The 23,115-nt window shown below is 41.9% G+C and overlaps 1 protein-coding gene across 1 annotated transcript in view; it reads right to left on the reverse strand.

The window, feature by feature from the left end:
- Positions 1 to 23,115, reverse strand: part of akt1s1 (AKT1 substrate 1 (proline-rich)) — an 86,023-nt gene that overhangs the window by 23,673 nt on the left and 39,235 nt on the right. The gene's annotated exons all lie outside the window — the stretch shown is intronic.

Genomic DNA, 23,115 nt, shown 5'->3' on the forward strand with positions numbered 1-23,115 from the left:
TTTGACAGCTCATTGAATGTTCATGGTGGACCCCAACCACAAAAACAATACCTGCTGTATTACTGTGTACAGATAGAATTCATACTACCCTGGTCTTTAAAACATGACATGGAGCAAAAAATGTCCTGATAGGAATAGTACAGAACATGTTTAATCACACCTGACTGGTCAGACATTATTGTCATATGTACTCCATGCAGTACACATACCATTGTGTCTAAACAGCAATTGGTAATGTCTTTCTTCATTTTACAAGAGAGGATTAAGAACTATACTTGAAACCTCCTGGAGGCCTTTTATTCTCAGCACTCTCCTTCCTCAATTTATGGAAGGATTATTGTTTTCTAAAATAATTTTTGAAAAATACAGGAAAAACAAAAGTAAAATGTTCAAAACTTGTTAAAATCCATATCATCGTTATATAAAAATGGAAAGAAATTTTACTCTCCATTGAAAATTATCTGTATTTCAGTATATGAATGCATTTATAAAAGGAAAGTTAACAGTGTCCATTGTGAACCAGGATGTTCCTTGAGCATGGCCGCGAGAATTTAAAACTAATAGGTATTAAACCTCTTGTGGCCACTAAATGTGACACAGATTATATTTTTTCGTAAAGTCTTACTATGAATTACAAACATGATGCTAAACAATTCAGCAAATCCTTACGGAGCTGTTGAGATAAATGTTCATATTTTTCACAGTCTCAATACTGAATGTAGAGTGTGCAAGAAAAGTAACGCCAATAATGTAATCTGGAACCTTAATAAATATGTTTTGTTATGTTTTATGAATATAACCGATATAAACGACTGATCACACTAGTTACTTTTATTTCAGAGATTTTGAAGAACATGATTAGAATACTTCTGCTACTTCCGTTACCACACCAAAAAAAATATCCTAGTCCTGGAGCCAAGAAAATAAACTTACAGATTCTTACACACAAAAGGGTATCCTATACTAATAAAAGGCAAAGCCCTCACTGACTCACTCATCCATCACTAATTCTCGTGTAGATAGAAGGCTGAAATTTGGCAGGCTCATTCCTTACAGCTTACTTACAAAAGTTGGGCAGGTTTCATTTCAAAATTCTACGCGTAATGGTCATAACTGGAACCTATTTTTCTCCATATACTGTAATAAACTTCAGCTCGATGGCTGTGGGGGGGGTGGAGTTGAGTGTCGCATCATCACGCCTCCCACGTAATCACGTGAACTGACTGTGAAGGCAGTATGTAGAAAACAAGGAAGAGCTAAAAAGAGCGCTGAAGAAAAATGCATACAAGTTTATTCAGAAGTGCAGCAACTGCGGAAACAAAGCATGGTGTAAACCGTAAGTTTACATTAAGTTTATAGACACGCTACCGCTGCCGTTTGTCATGCCTTCGTCGAATACTTTATTCTCAAGATGAAAGTTTAATGAGAAGACACGAGGTATAAATGAGACTTTGGATCACTTTGTAACGGAGTTAAAATTGCTGTAACGAGAAACTTTTAAGTGCCGGGTCTTAGCTAACATTAAATAAAGCCATGGACATCGCAACACCACACAAGAGAGCAGCTCACGTGAACTGACTGAACACTTCCATGCATCAAACCTGTTCAAAAAACGCATTACACAATTGACAAGGCAGGAAAAGAATATGCTCAGAGCTGAGCTCCACAGCTAACGCGGTCTTGCGGAAGCAACTTTGTCATGCTGCCACCAAATACTCAAAAATCCACAATACACACGCTGTCTCTAGAGTTTCTCCACACTCAATGTATTCCTCGCATCCCCGTTATACCCTCTGATCTCCCATTTCAATACAAATGCCTCCAATTTCCAGTATGGCTCTGCTTCGCGATGACAAGTAATAAGTCTCAAGGACAGACCCTACAAAAGGTTGCCATTGATTTCAGGGAAGATTGCTTTTCTCCTGGACAACTATACGTTGCATTCTCAAGAGTGAGCTCGCGAAGCTTCGTCATATTACAACAGGAGTGCTGAACTGACAACGTGCTATATAAAGAGAACTATAACAATCGTAATAAACGAACAATAAAACAGCGGAGAACCCGTGTATAGTATTTATAAAAGGTGTGATTTTGTTTGACTTCTCACTCTATACAACTCCAAGCAACTGACATGCAGGTAAACAGACGAGCTGAGAAAACTGTGCACCGGTGGGGGATTTAATAGCAGACTGCTTGCTGCTTATCAACACATTTAAAGGACAAAAGACGCTGACGGAGAGGTGAGAAGCGATTTAAGGTAAGACGGATCTACAAGTTTTTTCGTAAGCTCTGGTAATTCTAGTATTACACTGTGTGCACAATTATTAGGCAAGTGAGTATTTTGACCATATCATCATTTTTAATGCATATATTCCAACTCCAAGCTGTATTAACTTGAATGCTTATTGGATTTAAGCACGTCAGGTGATGTGTATTTGTGTAATGAGGGAGGGTGTGGCCTAAGGAGATCAACACCCTATATCAAGGTGTGCAGAATTATTAGGCAGCTAGTTTTCCTCAGGCAAAATGGGCCAAAAAAGAGATTTAACTGACTCTGAAAAGTCAAAAATTGTAAAAAGTCTTTCAGAGGGATGCAGCACTTTTGGAATTGCCAAGATATTGGTGTGTGATCACAGAACCATCAAACATTTTGTTGCAAATAGTCAACAGGGTCGCAAGAAACGTGTTGAGAACAAAAGATGCAAATTAGCTGCCAAAGATTTGAGAAGAATCAAACGTGAAGCTACCAGGAACCCATTATCCTCCAGTACTTTCATATTCCAGAGCTGCAACCTACCTGGAGTGCCCAGAAGTACAAGGTGTTCAGTGCTCAAAGACATGGCCAAGGTAAGGAGGGCTGAAACCCAACCACCACTGAACAAGAAACATAAGTTGAAACATCAAAACTGGGCCAAGAAATATCTGAAGACAGATTTTTTTCAAAGGTTTTATGGACCGATGAGATGAGAGTGACTCTTGATGGACCAGATGGATGGACCTGTGGATCAGCAATGGGCACAGAGCTCCACTCCAACGTGGAGGTGGGGTACTGGTATGAGCTGGTATTTTTAAAGATGAGCTAGTTGGACCTTTTGCATTGAAGATGAACTCAAAATCAACTCCCAAACCTACTGCCAGTTTTTCAAGACACTTTCTTCAAACAGTGATACAGGAAAAGACCATGATTTTATGCAGGCCAATGCTCCATCACTTGCATCGAAGTTCTCACTGCGGGCCAGCCAGTAAAGGCCTTAAAGATGAAGGAATAATGACATGGCCCCCCTTCCTCATCTGACCTAAACCCTATCGAGAACTTGTGGGAACTTCTTAAACGCTAGATTTACGGGGGAGAAAAACAATACACCTCTCTGAAGAGTGTCTGGGAGGCTGTAGTCACTGCTCCACAAAAAGCTGATCGTCAACAGATCAAGAAACTGACAGACTCCATGAATGGAAAGGCTTATGACTGTTATTGGAAAGAAGGGTGGCTATATTGGTCATTCATTGATTGATTTATTTTTTTTGAAATGTCAGAGATGTTTATTTGTAAATTTTGAGGTGTTTGTTTATTATTCTCACTATATCAGATGAAAATAAACAAGTGAGATGGGAAAATTTTCATTTTTCCTTTAGTTGCATAATAAATCTGCACACTAATAGTTGCCTAATAATTGTGCGCACATATGTATTCCCCTGATGATGTTCACACTCACATTTCCGTTGTGAAACATTCAGGTTTCAGGTTTATTAACATTTAGGATTGACTGATAGCACTGTGTTTGTTCCATATTAAAATTAATCCTCAAAAATACAACTTGCCTAATAATTCTGCACTCCCTGTAAAAGGTGCATGTTGCTTCACAGCAGGGAGAGATTCAGAGCATTCAGCTTTTCAAAAATATCACTTAAGTATGGTAGTTTTACCAAAAAAATAACCTTCATTCACAACATTTTTGGTATACATGTGGGATCTTTAAGAAAAATATAAAATTTCCTGTTGCAGTTCAAATGTGCGAGACAAAACATTACCACGAGAGAGCCAAGTGGTGTATTACAACAAAGACGTGTGCTCGGATCCTATATCCTCACATAGTTTTTTGAAAAACCTTGCCTTCAACGGCAGAGTTTTTATAAAGTTTACTACATTCACTACATATTCTAAGACCTGGTTCAATGAGGGACTCAGGTATTTTTGACCCAAGTGCTTCACTGTGAATAACGCAATGGGTCCAAAGTGCATCTGGGCTTTGCTTTGAATAAGTGCCTACAATACTCTATAACAGCTGGACATAGAATGAGCATCATCAGTACAGACACCAACACACTTAGACCACTCCAAATTGTTTTTGGATATAAAAGTATCAAGGATCTCGCACAAATCTTGAGCCTTAGCACTACCAGTGACACTTTTACAAAAGAGATGGTCTTCAACAATGTTACCACCATCTATAAACTGTACATAGCAAATCAAGTGAGCATCATTATCATCATCTGTGGCCTCATCCAGCTCCAACCCAAATTCCTTCCCTTTTATTTTTTTGAATTGATCATTGAGGTCCTCCGCTATGTGCTGTATTCTGCGACTGATGGTGTTATTGGACAAAGGCACTTTTGAAAGTATCTTCCCAGCAGACTCACCAATCATAATGTTCACCATATCTACAGAAGCTGGTAGAATGAGTTCTTCTACGATAGTATAAGCCTTCTTACATTTTGTAATTCTATGTGCCACCTTGTAGGATGTAGGCAAAGCCCTGCTTGGTATCAATGCCTGCTTATAAAAAACTACCTTTCAGTTGACTTAACTCAACTTTATGGTGAAGTAGTCACGAGATTTACTAACAATGCTGGGATGATTGCTTTCTAAATGGCATTTCAACTTACTTGGTATCAAGCATTCAGGTGCCAAAAATTTCATACACAGTACACACTGCGGCCCCTCTTCACCATTGACTTCTGTCGACGTAAAACCAAAGTCCAAATTCAGTAGGTTGAAAAAATATTCAATCCCCTCTGGAAAGCCACCATATTTCCATTTTACATCACTAAACCTATAAAAATCACAAATGCGGAGTTTCGCAGTGAACTTTGATTTCCGTGTACATTTTTTGAAACATTTAAAGCCTGGTGAACTAAACAAATGCAAATTGACAGTCATGTTGTGAAAAATGCTGTTGAAAAAGTAACTGACCCCTTCACATGAAACATAGTCAATACTTGGTAGCAGCAACCTTTGCTGCAATAATTACTTGCAATTGCTTTGGATAGACATCTACAAGCTTACCACATCTGGATAGAGGCAATTTTTCCTCATTCTTCCTTGGAGAACTGCTCCAACTTGTGAAAAGTATGAAGGCTTTTGTTTGTGAACTGCAATTTTGAGATCATGCCACAAATTTTCAGTCTGATTCAGATCCAGACTCTAGCTAGGCCCCTGCAAAACCTGGATCTTTTTTGTCAAACCATGCTTTGGTTACCTTTGCACATTGTTTGTGTCATTGTCCTGCTGAAAGTGGTAGCATTGTCAGAATCCCAATTTCATGGCTGAGGTTTGAAGGTTTTCTTCCAAAATCTGGATATACTTCTTACAATCCATTCTTCCTTCAATACAGACAAAGGATCCAGTGCCTGCCCTAGAGAAGCAGCCCCAAAGAATGATGCTCCACCCCACCATGCTTGATGGTAGGTATGGTGATTGCCAGAGCAATGGCATTCCCTTCCATATGCCAGACAATCGCCTTTGTGTTGAGGCCAAAAAGTTCAATTTTGGTCTCATCAGACCAAAGTACAAGACTCCAGAATGCAGTCAATATGTCCGTTAGCAAATTCTAATGTCAATTTTTTTAGTAGTGGCTTTTTTCTGGTAACTCTGCCATACAGCCCCCTCTGTGCAAAATCTTCGATATTGCAGTCTTGTGCAAATACACTCCAGCTGCAGATACTGAGCTTTGCAGTCACTGAGAGTCACCTTATTATTTGCTCTTACTTCTCTGACTAGTTTTCTTGACATTTTCATTGTTATTTTAACAGGGTGGCCTAACCTAGGTTGGTTCACTCTGCTTCCAGCTGTCTCACTTCATTATAAAGGCCTTCACAGTGGACACACTGAGGCTAAGGAGTTTGGCAATCTTCTTGGCACCATTGCCATCTTTAAACTTTTTAATCACAGTGGTCATTGGAAAGTTCCCTTGTCTTCATTTTTGACAGTTTTTGAGGTTTCACCAAATAAGCCACTTGTACGGATTTCTCAACTCTCAACCGTCCAACTTGAACTGACCCTCTAATATACTCATTTCTAATCCTGTCCATCCTCATCACCCCCAATGCAAATTTTAGCATATTTAACTCTGTCACCTCCAGCTCTGTCTCCTGCTTTCTCGTCATTGCCACCGTCTCCAACCCATGTAACATAGCCGATCTCACTACCGTCCTGTAGCCCTTCCCTTTCACTCTTGTTGATATCCATCTGTCACAAATCACTCCTGACACTCTTCTCCACCCATTCCACCCTGTGAGCACTCTCTTTTTCACCTCTCTTTCACAATCCCCATCACTCTGTATTGTTGATCCCAAGTATTTAAACTCATCCACCTTCACCAACTCTACTCCTTGCATCCTCACCATTCCATTAACCTCCCTCGCATTTACACACATGTATTCTGTCTTGTTCCTACTGACCTTCATTCCTCTCCTCTCTAGAGCAGATCTCCACCTCTCCAGGGTCTCCTCAACCTGCTCACTACTATTGCTACAGATCCCAATGTCATCAGCAGACATCATAGTCTACGGGGACTCCTGTCTAATCTTGTCTGTCAACCTGTCTATCACCATTGCAAATAAGAAAGGGCTCAGAGCCGATCCCCGATGTAATCCCACCTCCACCCTGAATGCATCCGTCGCTCCTATCATAGACCTCACCACAGTCACACTTCCCTCATATAAATATATATCCTGTACAACTCTTACATACTTCTCTGGAACTCCCGACTTCCTCATACAACACCACAGCTCCTCTCAAGGCACCCTGCCATATGCTTTCTCCAGGTCCACAAAGATGCAATGCAACTTCTTCAGGCCTTCTCTATACTTCTCCATCAATACCCTCAGAGCAAACATTGCATCTGTGGTGCTCTTTCTTGGTATGAAACCATACTGCTGCTCACTAACCATCACCTCACTTCTTAACATAGCTTCCACTACTCTTTCCCAGAACTTCATGCTGTGGCTCATCAGTTTTATCCTCCTGTAGTTACTACAGTCCCGCACATCCCCCTTATAAATAAATATCGGCACCAGCACACTCAAGAATGAATCTAATCCATCCATCCTCTTCCACTTATCCGGGGTTGGGTCGCAGGGGTAGCAGCTTAAGCAGAGAGGCCCAGACTTCCCTCTCCCCGGCCACTTCTTCCAGCTCTTCTGGAAGAATCCCATATGCTTCCCAGGCCAGCTGGGAGACATAGTCCCTCCAGCGTGTCCTGGGTCTTCCCCAGGGCCTCCTCCCGGTTGGACGTGCCCGAAACACCTCACCAGGGAGGCATCCAGGAGTCATCCTGATCAGATGCCCGAGCCACCTCATCTGACTCCTCTTGATGTGGAGGAGCAGCGGCTCTACTCTGAGCCCCTCCTGGGTGACTGAGCTTCTCACCCTATCTTTAAGGGAAAGCCCAGACACCCTGAGGAGGAAACTCATTTCAGTCACTTGTATTCGCGATCTCGTTCTTTCGGTCACTACCCATAGCTCATGAATAGGTGAGGGTAGGAACGTAGATCGACTGGTAAATTGAGAGCTTTGCCTTACGGCTCAGCTCCTTTTTCACCACGACAGACTGATGCAGAGCCCGCATCACTACAGATGCCGCACTGATCCGCCTGTCAATCTCACAGTCCATTCTTCCCTCACTCGTGAACAAGACCCCGAGATACTTGAACTTCTCCACTTGGGGCAGAATCTCACCCCCAACCCTGAGAGGGCACTCCACCCTTTTCCGGCTGAGGACCATGGTCTCGGATTTGGAGGTGCTGATTCTCATCCCAGCTGCGAACTGCTCCAGAGAGAGCTGAAGATCACGGCCTGATGAAGCAAACAGGACAATATCATGTGCAAAAAGCAGTGACCCAATCCTAAGTCCAACAAATCGGACCCCTTCAACACCCTGGCTGCACCTAGAAATTCTGTCCATAAAAGTTCTGAACAGAATTGGTGACAAAGGGCAGCCCTGGTGGAGTCCAAATCTCGCTGGAAATGGGCTTGACTTACTGCCGGCAATGCGGACCAAGCTCTGACACCGGTTGTACAGGGACCGAACAGCCCTTATCAGAGGGTCCGGAACCCCATACTCCCGGAGCACCCCCCACAGGATTCCCCGAGGGACACGGTCAACGCTTTTCCAAGTCCACAAAACACATGTAGACTGGTTGGGCAAACTCCCATGCACCCTCCAGGATTCTGCTAAGGGTGTAGAGCTGGTCCACTGTTCCGCGACCAGGACGAAAACCCCACTGTTCCTCCTGAATCCGAGGTTCAACTATCCGACGGACCCTCCGTCCCCCTTTTTAAAGGGGGGGACCACCACCCCGGTCTGCCAATCCAGAGGCACTGTCCCCGATGTCCATGCGATGTTGCAGAGACGTGTCAACCTAGACAGTCCTACAACATCCAGAGCCTTAAGGAACTCCGGGCATATCTCATCCACCCCCGGGGCCCTGAGTTTTTTGACCACCTCGGTGACTTCAGTCCCAGAGATAGGAGAGCCCACCTCAGAGTCCCCAGGCTTTGCTTCCTCATTGGAAGGCATGTTATTGGGATTGAGGAGGTCTTCGAAGTACTCCTCCCACCGACCCACAACGTCCCAAGTCGAGGTCAGCAGTGCACCATCCCCACCATATACGGTGTTGACACTGCACTGTTTCCCCCTCCTGAGACGGCGGGAGGGTGGACCAGAATCTTCTCGAAACCGTCCCCGAAAGTCGTTCTCCATGGCCTCTCAAACTCCTCCCATGCCCGAAGTTTTGCCTCAGCAACAACCGGCCACATTCCGCTTGGCCTGCCGGTACCTATCAGCTGCCTCCAGAGACCCACAGGACAAAAAGGTCCTATAGGACTCCTTCTTCAGCTTGACGGCATCCCTCACCGCGGTGTCCACCAATGGGTTCGAGGATTGCCGCCACGACAGGCACCGACCACCTTGCGCCACAGCTCCGTCAGCCGCCTCAACAATAGAGGCACGGAACATGGCCCATTCGGACTCAATGTCCCCCACCTCCCTCGAGTCGTGGTTGAAGTTCTGCCGAAGGTGGGAGTTGAAGCTACTTCTGACAGAGGACTCTGCCAGCCGTTCCCAGCAGACCCTCACAACACGTTTGGGCCTACTAGGTCTGACCAGCATCTTCCCCACCATCGGCCAACTCACCACCAGGTGGTGATCAGTTGACAGCTCCGCCTCTCTTCACCCGAAAGTGTCCAAGACATATGGCTGCAAGTCCGACGACACGACCACAAAGTCGATCATCGAATTGAGGCCTAGGGTGTCCTGGTGCCAAGTGCACATATTAACACCCTTATGCTTGAACATGGTGTTCGTTATGGACAATCCGTGATAAGCACAGAAGTCCAATAACAAAACACTGCTTGGGTTCAGATCGGGGCGGGGGTATGCATTCTTCCCAATCACACCCTTCCAGGTCTCACTGTCATTGCCCACGTGAGCATTGAAGTCTCCCAGCAAAACGAGGGAATCCCCAGAAGGTATGCCCTCTAGCACCCTCCAGAGACTCCAAAAAGGGTGGATACTCCAAACTGCTGTTCGGGCGATACGCACAAACAACAGTCAGGACCCTTCCCCCCACCCAAAGGCGGAGGGAGGCCACCCTCTCGTCCACTGGCACAAACCCCAATCCACTGGCTCCAAGTCGGGGGGCAATAAGTATGCCCACACCTACTCGGCGCCTCTCACTCCATTCTGGAATAAGGCTGTAACATAACAAAATGTGGAAAAAGTGATGCACTGTGAATACTTTCCAGATTCACTGTATATTGAATACACCATTCAAACAATAACAGTTTATGCTGGAAAGAGAAGCATGACTTACAAAAAAGCTCTTAGAAGGTCTATGATCAAGATTTGTTGATTTGCATGAAGCTGGAAAGGGTCACAAAGTCATTGCAATGAGTATAGACTTTCATAAGTCCACAGATAAGACAAATTGTGTATTAACAGAAGTGGTTTAGTACTGAGGCTGTTCTCCCTAGAAGTGGATGCTTAGCCAAGATGACTTGAAAGACACTACTCAGAATGCTCAACAAGTTAATAATAATAACAGTAATAAAATAACCCTTGGGTAACAAAATGTACACAAATAACCTTCAAGTCTGAAATGTGGACTTCAATCACGTCTGAACCATTTGATTTATAAGTAAAACTTGGAATTGGTTAAAACAGTCTTTGTCCTAAACATTATGGAGGGCACTGAAAATAGAGACAAAAGACAATAATGAACAACAAAAAACAAAATTACAAAAGCTTAGTTAAACTTTCCCAATCTTACAAGAAAAGGCACAAAACTTCTGTCTCTTGGCATGGACATATCTTATTCTCTTACACAAAAAGACACATACCTTATAAGTTCTGATTTTTCAATTCAAGTGCTCAATATGCATAAGTTATTTCACTGGTTACGAAACTTCTGTTGTCTGAAAGTGAAGTTCATTTGCTCATAGCAGTTAGCCTCTGCTCTAGCATATTATCTGCCACAGCTCTCTCTCTCCCAGAATCCATTTGTGTATGCATGTGTGCATGTGTATGTAAAATGCTGCTGCACTTTCTTCTTAAACCCAATGACAAAATAACAGTGTGTCAGAACTTATCCTTTACAAGGTTATTATCTTTAAGTTATGTTTACAACAGTACCATAATACATTAGCTGGTTTGTCCTACCTACTACATTTCAATTAATAGTTCTCAGAAACAAAAGTAATTTGTACTTATGGTTTGAGGTGCGAGATATTTGCTTCTTTCCAGGCTGGCTTTCACCAGACATGTGAAAGGAGATTCAGAGTGCTTTTCTTCTTTGTTCAGGTCTCCTTCATCACCTTTTCTCAACTTCGGATTGCAGGTGGTACTGCAGTTTCTCTCCAAGGGTTTTACACGGCGTCTTCAGTTGCTATTAAAATTACATCTTGTGTGCAATGCATGATAAGTCAATTGCAGTTTCAGCAAGACAAATGCATGGTTTACGTAGTCTCTCTCTCTCTTATGTCCTCAGGAAGGTTGGACAAATGGTACCCATGTCCAAACTCCAACACAAAGGAGTATGCCACTCTTCCAGTCCCGCAAAGATACTCTCTGTAGTACTGAACTGCTTCAGCCTATGTTACGGTCACACCCGATTAGCTATGGGCTCTGGCTACGTGCAGCCAAATTATGGCCAGGTTGAGGAATAGCATGGTGAGAAAAGGAGGAAGAAAGTTCTTGTCATTGGCTTTCCGGGTGCGACCACTGGTGCAAAGTTCTGTCTATCAATGTTGCTCATACTTGATTCAACACACATCCTATAAACAAAAAATATAGCAACCGATAGCCAGTGCCATCATATACTGTATACACACACTGAAGATAAAAAAATGATTTCTTTTAACAGTACACAAAATAATTTAGCAACATCCTGTAAGTAATAGAAGTTAAAACACTTATAGATCAAGGAATAAAGGTTTTTAAATCTGTTGCTCTTTACCCTCAGATACCTAAATCTGCAGCCTGATGGCAACAACTTAAAGAAGATGTCCACTGTCTGAAAGAACTGAGTCAGCATTCTTCCTCACCTGTTTGTAATATGTTTCAGTGTCAGAGGTCAGCTGCAAACCAATAAATTTAACTCATTTTCAGGATTTTTAAGATGGTTATTGTCCTGGGTGTGACATTAAACTGCATCCGCCCTGCAAACGGTCCCCCAACTTGTAGGGAGAACTTGGGGGTTGGTGGCAGGATTGGGACTCCAGCCACCATAAAAACTTCAGTTTTAAAACAACTGACAGGTCTCCTTTCTGATATCCGCGAAAGCAACTCTGCTGCAGCTGACCATAGTAAGGCTGCTCGCAATATGATGGGGATATACAGGTGCCGGTCATAAAATCAGAATATCATGACAAAGTTGATTTATTTCAGTAATTCCATTCAAAAAGTGAAACTTGTATATTAGATTCATTCATTACACACAGACTGATGTATTTCAAATGTTTATTTCTTTTAATTTTGATGATTATAACTGACAACTAATGAAAGTCCCAAATTCAGTATCTCGGAAAATTAGAATATTGTGAAAAGGTTCAATATTGAAGACACCTGGTGCCACACTCTAATCAGCTAATTAACTCAAAACACCTGCAAAAGCCTTTAAATGGTCTCTCAGTCTAGTTCTGTAGGCTACACAATCATGGGGAAGACTGCTGACTTGACAGTTGTCCAAAAGATGACCATTGACACCTTGCACAAGGAGGGCAAGACACAAAAGGTCATTGCTAAAGAGGCTGGCTGTTCACAGAGCTCTGTGTCCAAGCACATTAATAGAGAGGCGAAGGAAGGACAAGATGTGGTAGAAAAAAGTGTACAAGCAATAGGGATAACCGCACCCTGGAGAGGATTGTGAAACAAAACCCATTCAAAACTGTGGGGGAGATTCACAAAGAGTGGACTGCAGCTGGAGTCAGTGCTTCAAGAACCACCACACACAGATGTATGCAAGACATGGGTTTCAGCTGTCGCATTCCTTGTGTCAAGCCACTCTTGAACAAGAGACAGCGTCAGAAGCCTGCCTGGGCTAAAGACAAAACTGCTGCTGAGTGGTCCAAAGTTATGTTCTCTGATGAAAGTAAATTTTGCATTTCCTTTGGAAATCAAGGTCCCAGAGTCTGGAGGAAGAGAGGAGAGGCACAGAATCCACGTTGCTTGAGGTCCAGTGTAAAGTTTCCACAGTCAGTGATGGTTTGGGGTGCCATGTCATCTGCTGGTGTTGGTCCATTGTGTTTTCTGAGGTCCAAGGTCAACGCAGCCATCTACCAGGAAGTTTTAGAGCACTTCATGCTTCCTGCTGCTGACGAACTTTATGGAGATGCAGATTTCATTTTCCAACAGGACCTGGCACCTGCACACAGTGCCAAAGCTACCAGTACCTGGTTTAAGGACCATGGTATCTCTGTTCTTGATTGGCCAGCAAACTCGCCTGACCTTAACCCCATAGAAAATCTATGGGGTATTGTGAAGAGGAAGATGCAATACGCCAGACCCAACAATTCAGAAGAGCTGAAGGCCACTATCAGAGCAACATGGGCTCTCATAACACCTGAGCAGTGCCACAGACTGATCGACTCCATGCCACGCTGCATTGCTGCAGTAATCCAGGCCAAAGGAGTCCCAACTAAATATTGAGTGCTGTACATGCTCATACATTTCATGTTCATACCTTTCAGTTGGCCAACATTTCTAAAAATCCTTTTTTTGCATTGGTCTTAATTGATATTCTAATTTTCCGAGACACTGAATTTGGGTCTTTCATTAGTTGTCAGTTATAATCATCAAAATTAAAAGAAATAAACATTTGAAAAACATAAGTATGTGTGTACTGAATGAATCTAATATACAAGTTTCACTTTTTGAATGGAATTACTGAAATAAATCAACTTTGTCATGATATTCTAATTTTATGACCGGCACCTGTAGGAAGTCCTTGAGAGCCTCACCCCCAAAAGAATCAAAACAGTCTGAGAGTGGTCTGTTGGGGATCAGAAGTGGTGTAGTGCTAAGGTGTCATCTGCTGCATGACAGCTCTCTGGTCCAAATTTGAGGCGGCCCATCAGGGTAGGCCTGTGGAACATCTTGTCTCTCTGGGATGATGATCATCATCTTCCTCTGCTGTTCGAGGAGCTTCAAGAACTCCCCGAAGGAGGTGTTTCATCTCACAGGGAACCCTGGATATCATTGAGAGAAGTCAGAGAAAGTGGCTTGATGGCAATTCCAGTGTTTACCAGGAAGTGAGGAAGGCTGTGAGGGCTTTGAAAGCAGATACAGAGGAGTGTGAGAGGAGTCTGTGAGCAAGTTACACACCATCTATGGTCTAGTGACATATGACAAAGTTAAAGAAGACTTGAAACATTACACACATCCAAAATCTATTCCTTGGAGAGTCGCAGACAGGGCAAGTAATGGAATGGTCCTTACGGATGACACTGCAATTGTGATCCACTGGGTTGGCTACTTCAAGCAGTTGTTTAAAGCTGATCTTCTAGCTAGGACATTAGACATCTCTGGGTCCACAGTTCTTGCGGCTGATCCTCCAATTAGCTGTTAACCACCAAGTCTCACTGAGACTGCACAGGTGGTAAACCAGCTGAAGGTAGGGAAGGCTGCAGCGATCTTTGGTATCTTCTCTAGGATGGTGACAAAGCTGTTCTCCATTCATTGCAAGCAATCTTTGCTTCCACTTGGGAGACAGGTGTCATCTCAACTGACAGGAAAACAGCACTTGTCTTCCCTATCTGGAAAGAGAAGGGTGATTGCCTAGATTGTAGCAAATCACAGGGAGATAGCTATGCTCTTGGTGCCAGATAAAATCCTTGCTAGGGTCATCCTCAATAGGATCTGTGATCACTTGCTCACATACCTGTAACCAGAGCAGTCTGGTTTTATGCCTAAGAAGTGTACCATCGACTTTATCCAGGCACTGAGGATGGAGCACAAGCGGGAATATTGGTAGAGTTTCTTTGCAGTCTTTGTCGATTTTCGTAAAGTTTTCAACTCAGGTTGATTGTGCTGCTTTGTGAGACAACCCAAAGCTTCATTAGATACCCACTAACTTACTGCATATCACAGCTGGCCTGTACACTGGTACTGTGAGTGCTGTGCAGAGTGGAGGCAGAACTGCAGTGTTTTTCCCAGTTGATTCTGGGGTTCATCAGGAGTGTGTTCTTGCTCCTACTCTGTTCAATGCTTGCATGGACTGGGTGTTGGGCAGGGTTCGTAGTGTTCAGCAGCTGTGGGGCATCTGTTGAGGAAGAATCAATCACTGGTTTTGACTTTGCCAAAAATGCTGTGATCTTCGCAGAGTCAGTGGGGGCTCCGATTGGGGCTCTTGATAGATTGAGTGAGGAGTCAGAGTGTCTGGGGTTATGAGTACCCTTGATAAAAACTAAGAACAAGGCCTTTATCAGTAGAATTACCAAAGTCTACTGAAAAACTCATAAACCCTGCCCACCTTAAATCCGTTCACACCTCTCCTTCAGCATCTTTTGTTTTGTAAATTTTTCGATAAGCACAAGCAGCCTATTATCCCATCCTCCCACCACCGCATAAACAGCAAAAAGCTCTCCCAGTTCAAGCCCTTTTGCTTGTGCTTATAGAGGCTTTGGTAATTCTAGAGTTAATGATCTTTTGAGCACAGCCTTCAGCAGTGTATCCATCAGTGGAGAGAGTGTCGACATTGTTGAGGGATTCACTTATCTCGGCAGTGACATTCATGTCTCTGGTGACTCTTCCTATGAAGTCAGTAGACGAATTGGGAGAGAATGGGGGGTTAATGGGGTTGCTGGAAAGTGGTGTGCGGTGCTCCCAATATCTTTGTAAAAGGACGAAGGTCCAAGTGTTTAGAATTCTGGCGTTTCCTGTGTTGCTATACGGTTGTGAGACATGGACACTATCCAATGAACTAAGATTGGATTCCTTTGGTACTGTCTCTCTTCGGAGAATCTTTGAGTACTGCTGGCTTGACTTGGTGTTGAACAAGAGGTTGCTCACAGTGTCCCGAAATGAGGTACATTACCTGCATTGTGAGGGAGCATTAGTTACGGCACTACAGCCATGTGGCACAATTCCCTGAGTGTGATCCAACACACAGGATCCTTACTGTTGACAACCCAAGCGACTGGACAAGGCCAAGGTGGACTCCGTCAATAGCATAAGCATTTGACAGCTTAAGAAAATTCAGTTCAGACAGTCTAGAAGTTTAGAGTATTACTCAGTATTTGACAATCAGTTATGGCATTTTATTTGTTATTCATTTTAAATAAAATAGTTATTGGAAATGTGTAACTGAAAGCAGTTAGATAATCTTGGCTGAGAGGACATGCTGATGTGAACTTTGCAAATGAGAGAGGCTACTGGGAGTCGCTGAGAGTGTTTGGGTTTTCTGTGGGGTCAGAGTTAATTAAAATAAATAAATAAATAAATAAATACATATAGTGGTACTTCGGTATACGTCTGCTTTTGGAATAAGTCCAACTTGGTATACGTCCTGTTTAGAGGCGAAATATTTTGCTTGGTATACGACCTTTGTTTGGAATACGACTTGTGTGCTAGAACAACACGTGTGGTATACCGGGCACGCGCCTTCAAAAAAAAAGGGCCAAGTTTTAACCTGTACAGTAATCCCTCGCTATATCGCACTTCGACTTTTGCAGCTTCACTCTATCGTGGATTTTATATGAAAGCATAACTAAATATATAAACGCGGATTTTTCACTGCTTCGCGGGTTCTGCGGACAATGTGTCTTTTTACTTCCTGTACATGCTTCCTCAGTTGGTTTGCCCAGTTGATTTCATACAAGGGACGCTATTGGCGGATGACTGAGAAGCTAACCAATCAGAGCACGCAGTTAAGTTCTCCTGACTGAGAAGCTAACCAATCAGAGCACACAGTTACGTTCCTGCGTGCTGAATGCAGTGTTAACCAGGAAGTCTCGTCTCGCTCATTCAGCATCAACGTGTTTCGCTGTGTAAAGAGTTGTGCTCTTTTGTGTTTATCTTTGTGCATAGTCAAGCCCTTCATTATGGCTCCAAAATGATCTGCTACTGCTTCAGGGGCCGTGCCCAAGTGCAAATGGAAGATGTTAACGATTGCCGAAAAGGTAAACGTTTGGATTTGTTGAAGGCTACGATTCTTTTATTTAAAAAGTAGGAAAGGAATATAAGATCTACGACGCAGTGTCCTTTTAACCAGGGTGCAAAACGAGTTGTAAGTGGATGTAATAAGGCAGTAGTCTGGATGGAATCTGCTTTAGGGATTTGGATTGAAGACTGCCAGAAGAAGAAAAATGGCAGTGCTACACAATCGCCTGAAGTGTCTACTTTGGAAGAACTGTAACGCTCTCCTTTGTTGTGCAGTAAAATTAAACTCATTGTTATCGGACAAGTCATTTTCATTTATTTCATCTAATTGCTTTTGTATTTATGTATTTTAGTATTAAGCAGTGTTTAAATTATTTTATACAACCCCATCAATGTATAATATGCCAATAGCAATAGGATTTTTTTTTCATGGGAACAAATTAATCATTTTCCCATTATTTCTTATGGGAAAAATTTGTTTGGTATAAGTCGTGTTTGGTATAAGTCCAAGGATCTGGAACGGATTAAGGACGTATACCAAGGTACCACTGTATATACATTTTACTCCTATAGACTTGGATTTTGGTTGCTGCCAAAGAAATGTGCAGAGATTTTTTAATTTTTTTCCCTTTGAAGCAATTGTTTTCTTTTTTCGCCCACAAAGGATCGAGTAGCTGGGTGTTTTGAGGTGTGCTTGGCAAAGTTCCTTGTACACATATTTGTTCTTGGTATCTGTATTTGAACTAGCATCAAGGCAGGGTGGTTAAATAGTTAAGTAACTGAAACAGCAATTCCCTTTTTTTTTTAAAAAATATAAACTGAGTTCAGGGTGATGTTCTTAAATTGGGGCAGAATTGGCTCAGACACAGTGTGCACAACCTTACTAGAACTGGCTGATGTTAAGAGTGGTGTTTCACAGGAATCAGTGCTAGGGCCACTGCTATTTATTTATTTATATATATATATATATATATATATATATATATATATATAGATATATATATATATATATATATATATATATATAGATATATATATATATATATATATATATATATATATAGATATATATATATATATATATATATATATATATAGATATATATATATATAGATATATATATATATATATATATATATATATATATATATATATATATATATATATATATATATATATATATATATATATATATATATATATATATATATATAACAAGCTGGTTAAGTTTGCAGATGATGCCAAGACAGGTGGATTAACAAATAATTTGGAATCCATTAAATCATTACAGAAGGAAATGGACAGCATACAGGCAGATGGAATTTAATGTCAGTAAATGTAAACTATTATACACAGGAAGTAAAAATGCTAGGTTTGAATACACAACAGGGAGGTGTGAAAATCGAGAGTACATCTTATGAGAAGGATTTAGGCGTCATAGTAGACTCTATGCTATCAACTTCCTGACAGTGTTCAGAACCCATTAACAGTAGAATCTCTGAAGCCTACGAAAAAAACTCTTAATCCTGGCCCACCTTAAATCCCTTCGCACTTCTCCATCAGTGTCTTTTGTTTTGTAAAAGTGTTGATCAGCACAAGCAGTAAGCAACCTGCTGTCCCATCCCTTGCCATGACGGAGCTCAACTCGGGACTTTTCCATTTTATACTAATAATGATGTCAAGCATATAATGTGTGAAGACTAGTCCAAATATCAAATAAACACATGCACTTTTATTTAAGAATATAATCAAAGAGAAAAAAAAGCAAGTTGCTGTCAATGAGTTAAAAACCCAAGCTCAAAATGTCAGTTGACTGGGATTTTATAAATGTTCTTGAATGGTGCAGAGGCAAGAACCACTGCCTTATAACCCAAAAGGCCCCAAGTTTGAGACCGGGCACTCCGTGGTTTGAGTAGTCAGCTGCTATTATCCATTCATACATTCATTTTCGAACCCGTTGAATCTGAACACAGGATCACGGGGGTCTGCTGGAGCCAATCCCAGCCAACACAGGGCGCAAGGCAGGAACCAATCCCGGGCAGGGTGCCAACCCACCACAGGACACACACACACACCAAGCACACACTAGGGACAGTTTAGAATCGCCAAACTACTTAACCTGCATGTCTTTGGACTATGGGAGGAAACCTGAGTACCCGTAGGAAATCCACACAGACACAAGCAGAATATGCAAACTCCATGCAGGGAGGACCTGGGAAGCGAACTCAGGTCTCCCAATTGCGATGCAGCAGCGTTACCCACTGCGCCACCGTGCTGTCCAGCTGCTATTATTATTACTATAATATACTAAAAACATACATTTGATTTGAGTCCGTAACAGCAGGTATAAATTTTGGCCACAGTGTTTGTTTTTTTATTATTAAGTTTTATTCTCTCAGTGACGTTCACGTGGTACAACGAACTTGCCTCTCCCTCTCTGAGTTGATATCTCCATTCTTTTCACAAAAGCAGCAATGACCACAGTGGGAGCTGTGGCTGATACCTGCTTAGAACTATTTGTTGTACCGGCAATCAAAGATATGATGTCCCAAGACCGCTATCAGACTGTACAAAGGCAGGACCATAACAACAGACAGCTTCTTTACAGCGCTTTTGTTGGCTAATAGACTGCTGCACCACAACGTAACTCTGCTTGGCACCATAAAGTAAAATGGGATTTCCACCTGCGGGTATAATCACTTTAGTCCGCAACAAATTTGCCACGCTAGTGTTTAGATCTGGCAGTGTCCTGCTGATGGTGTATGTGCCAAAAAAAGAAGCCTTTGATTTCAGTCTTTAACAGGCGGTGTAAAGTTTTGCTACCTGTAAAAGAAATCATTGAAGGAATATAAGCAGACACACAAATGCTTGTGAATCATGTCTTCTAGGTATCTTGTTGTCACTTGAATTTTTTGTTATTCAGTTTTATTCTTGAATAAAAGCACACTTGTTGTTATACCTATGCGAAAGTGTTCTTATATTCCAGTAACCACTTGAATGAGATCAAAACTGTCTCTCTCGTGCATTCACACACACACACATTCATACATGAAAACGTCACTATTTGAAAACGCTATGCCATGGAGTACAGGCAAGATCGAAGAGGAGGGGGTAAAAAAAAACACGTTCATATGACAACTCATACTCAAATGTACTGTGTGCAGTTTTGGTCTCCAGGCTACAAAAAGAATATAGCAGCGCTAGAAAAGGTCCAGAGAAGAGCGATTAGGCCGATTCTAGGACTAAAGGGGATGAATTATGAAGAAAGATTAAAAGAGTTGAGGCCTTTTCAGTTGAAGCAAAAGAAGAATAAGAGGTGACACTGAAATGTTTAAAATTATTAAGGGAATTAGAACAGTTGATTGAGACTTACTTAAAATGAGTTCATCAAGAATATGGGGACACAGTTAGCAGATTTAAGGGTAAATTTTGCACAGAGAAGTATAGATACTGGGAATAAGCTACTAAGTAGCATGGTAGACAGTAAGACTTTAAGGACTTTCAAGACTAGATTTGATGTTTTTTTCGAAGAATTAAATGGATAGGACTGACAAGCTTTGTTGGGCTGAATGGCCTGTTCTCGTCTAGTTGTATTTGTTCTAATAAAATATTTAACTACGAAAATAAACATTTTGCTCATTAAGCTATTGACTTAAAATGAGGGCTACAAAATTATAGAACTCAGTAAGTATTTTTGTTTATTTGTACACTCACCAGTCACTTTATTAGGTACAGTAAACCTGTTCAACTATCTAATCAGCCAATGACATGGAAACAACTCAATGCATTTAGGCATGTAGATATTGTGATGACGACCTGCTGAAGTTCAAATCGAGCATCATAATGTGAAAAAAGGTGATTTAAGTGATTATGAATGTAGTATGGTTGATGGTGAAAGGCAGGCTGGTCTTGATTATTTCAGAAACTGTTGATCTACTAAGATTTTCATGCACAACCATTTCTAGGATTTACAGACAATGGTCCAAAAAAATGAAATTATTTAGTGAGCAGCGGTTCTCCGGGAGAAAATGCCTTGTTGATGCCAGAGGTCATAGGAGAATGGTCAGACTGCTTTGAGCTGATAGAAAGGAAAAAGTGAGTCAAATAACCACTCATTAAGTGAATTTCCCCTTGGGATTAATAAAGTATCTAATCGACAACACAGGTATGCACAGTTGAGCATTTTGAAAGCACAACATGTTAAACCATGAACCAGATGGTATATAGCAGCAGGAGACCACACTGGATGCCTTGCCTGTCAGCCAAAAACAGGTAACTGAGGCTACAATTCACAAGGGCATACCAAACGTGGACAATAGAATATTGGAAAAATGTTGCCTGGTCTGAGGAGCCTCGATTTCTGCTGTGACATCTGGATGTCAGAACATGGCGTCAACACGAAAGCACAGATCCATCCTGCTTTGTATCAACAGTTCAGGGTGCTGGTGGAGGTGTAATGGTGTGGAGGTTATTTTACTGGCAAACATTAGGCCACTTAGTACCAACTGAGCATTGTGTAAATTGTTGCCAACCATGTGCGTCCCTTTATGACTGCACATACCTATTTTCTGATGGCTACAAGCAGCAGGATAAAGTACGATGTCACAATGTTAAATCATCTCAAACTGGTTTCTTGAACATGACAATGAGTCACTGCATTCAAATGGCCTCCCACAGTCACCACATCTCAATCCAATAGAGCACCTTTGGGGTGTGGTGGAATGGGAGATTCGCATGGCAGATGCGCAGGCCAACAAATCTGCAGCAACTGTGTGATGCCATCATGTCAATATGGGCCAAATCCCGAAGGAATGTTTCCAGCACCTTGCTGAATCTATGCCACCAAGAATTATGGCATTTCTGAAAGCAAAAGTGGGTCCAATCCGGTACTAGCAAGGTGTACCTAATAATGTGGCTGGTGAGTATATCCCAAAGTATTTGCTTCCTAATTAACTATCCAAAGGATTTAATGACAAACATGTAATGCCCAGCATTATTAACCTAAGTTTGAGAGTTTTTGAATACTTACTTTTAATTTTAATATTCAAACCTTATTTTTGGCTAATTTGACAACCCCAGTGTACACAATGTTAACTTTCCAATTCTCATCAAAATAGATAGCAAATTCTTTTGCATTCCTGCCACAAGTTCATCATCATAGAGATGGTTTTGTGCTGATGTTCAGTGTACTTACCTGTCAGTATTCATGTCTGAAACCAGCAAAGCTTCACATGCTGGTACTCTTAACCAAAAATCTGTAAAGACCACAATGAGTGTTGAGAAGAAGTAGGCATGTCCGGGAAACAAGTATTATGTAAGGCTTCTGTTGTTTGGAGTCATTTAAAGATTTATGTTCTGCATAGTGGCAGCCTCTGTGAAAAAACTTCAAAAGTTAAATGCTACTTATCTATACTAATAAAAGGCAAAGCCCTCACTGACTGACTGACTGACTGACTGACTGACTGACTGACTGACTGACTGACTGACTGACTGACTGACTGACTGACTGACTGACTGACTGACTGACTCATCACTAATTGTCCAACTTCCCGTGTAGGTAGAAGGCTGAAATTTGGCAGGCACATTCCTTACATCTTACTTACAAAAGTTAGGCAGGTTTTATTTCGAAATTCTACGCGTAACGGTCATAACTGGAACCTACTGATATACATATATACTGGCAATAGCCTGCAGCTCGATCGCCATGTGAGGTGGAGTTACATCCCTCATCGTCACGCCTCCCACGTAATTGAGTGCCTGCCATATAAGGCTGTTCGTCAACAGCAATCCAATAGAAACACTCTGCCGCTAATATTCATGGGTGAAGAACTGTGCTTATGCAGACAAGATGAGATGGTCAGGGTGGCGTTTGGCACAAACTCAGCAAAACTGCAAGAGAAACTTCTAAGTGCCGGGTCTTAGCTAACATTAAATAAAGCCACGGACATCGCACGGGATAGCTCTAGCACAGCTGAGAACCTTCAATGCATGTACTCCGAGTGGCTCACGAGAATCGACTGTGAACGCAGTACGCAGAGAACAAGGAAGAGCTCCAAAGAACAAAAAACGCATTACACAATTGAGAATGCAGCAAAAGAATGTGAAGTGAGTGACTCATGCAAGCATATTCATAAGTGCAGCTACTGCGGAAAGAAAGCACACAGTGGAAAAAGTCAATGTCCACCTAAAGGAAGACCGCGTAAAAAAAACCTGTGCATGCAGTGTGTGATGTCTCAAATA

This window comes from Polypterus senegalus, chromosome 13 (genome assembly GCF_016835505.1).
Source record: "Polypterus senegalus isolate Bchr_013 chromosome 13, ASM1683550v1, whole genome shotgun sequence".
Lineage (NCBI taxonomy): Eukaryota > Metazoa > Chordata > Cladistia > Polypteriformes > Polypteridae > Polypterus > Polypterus senegalus.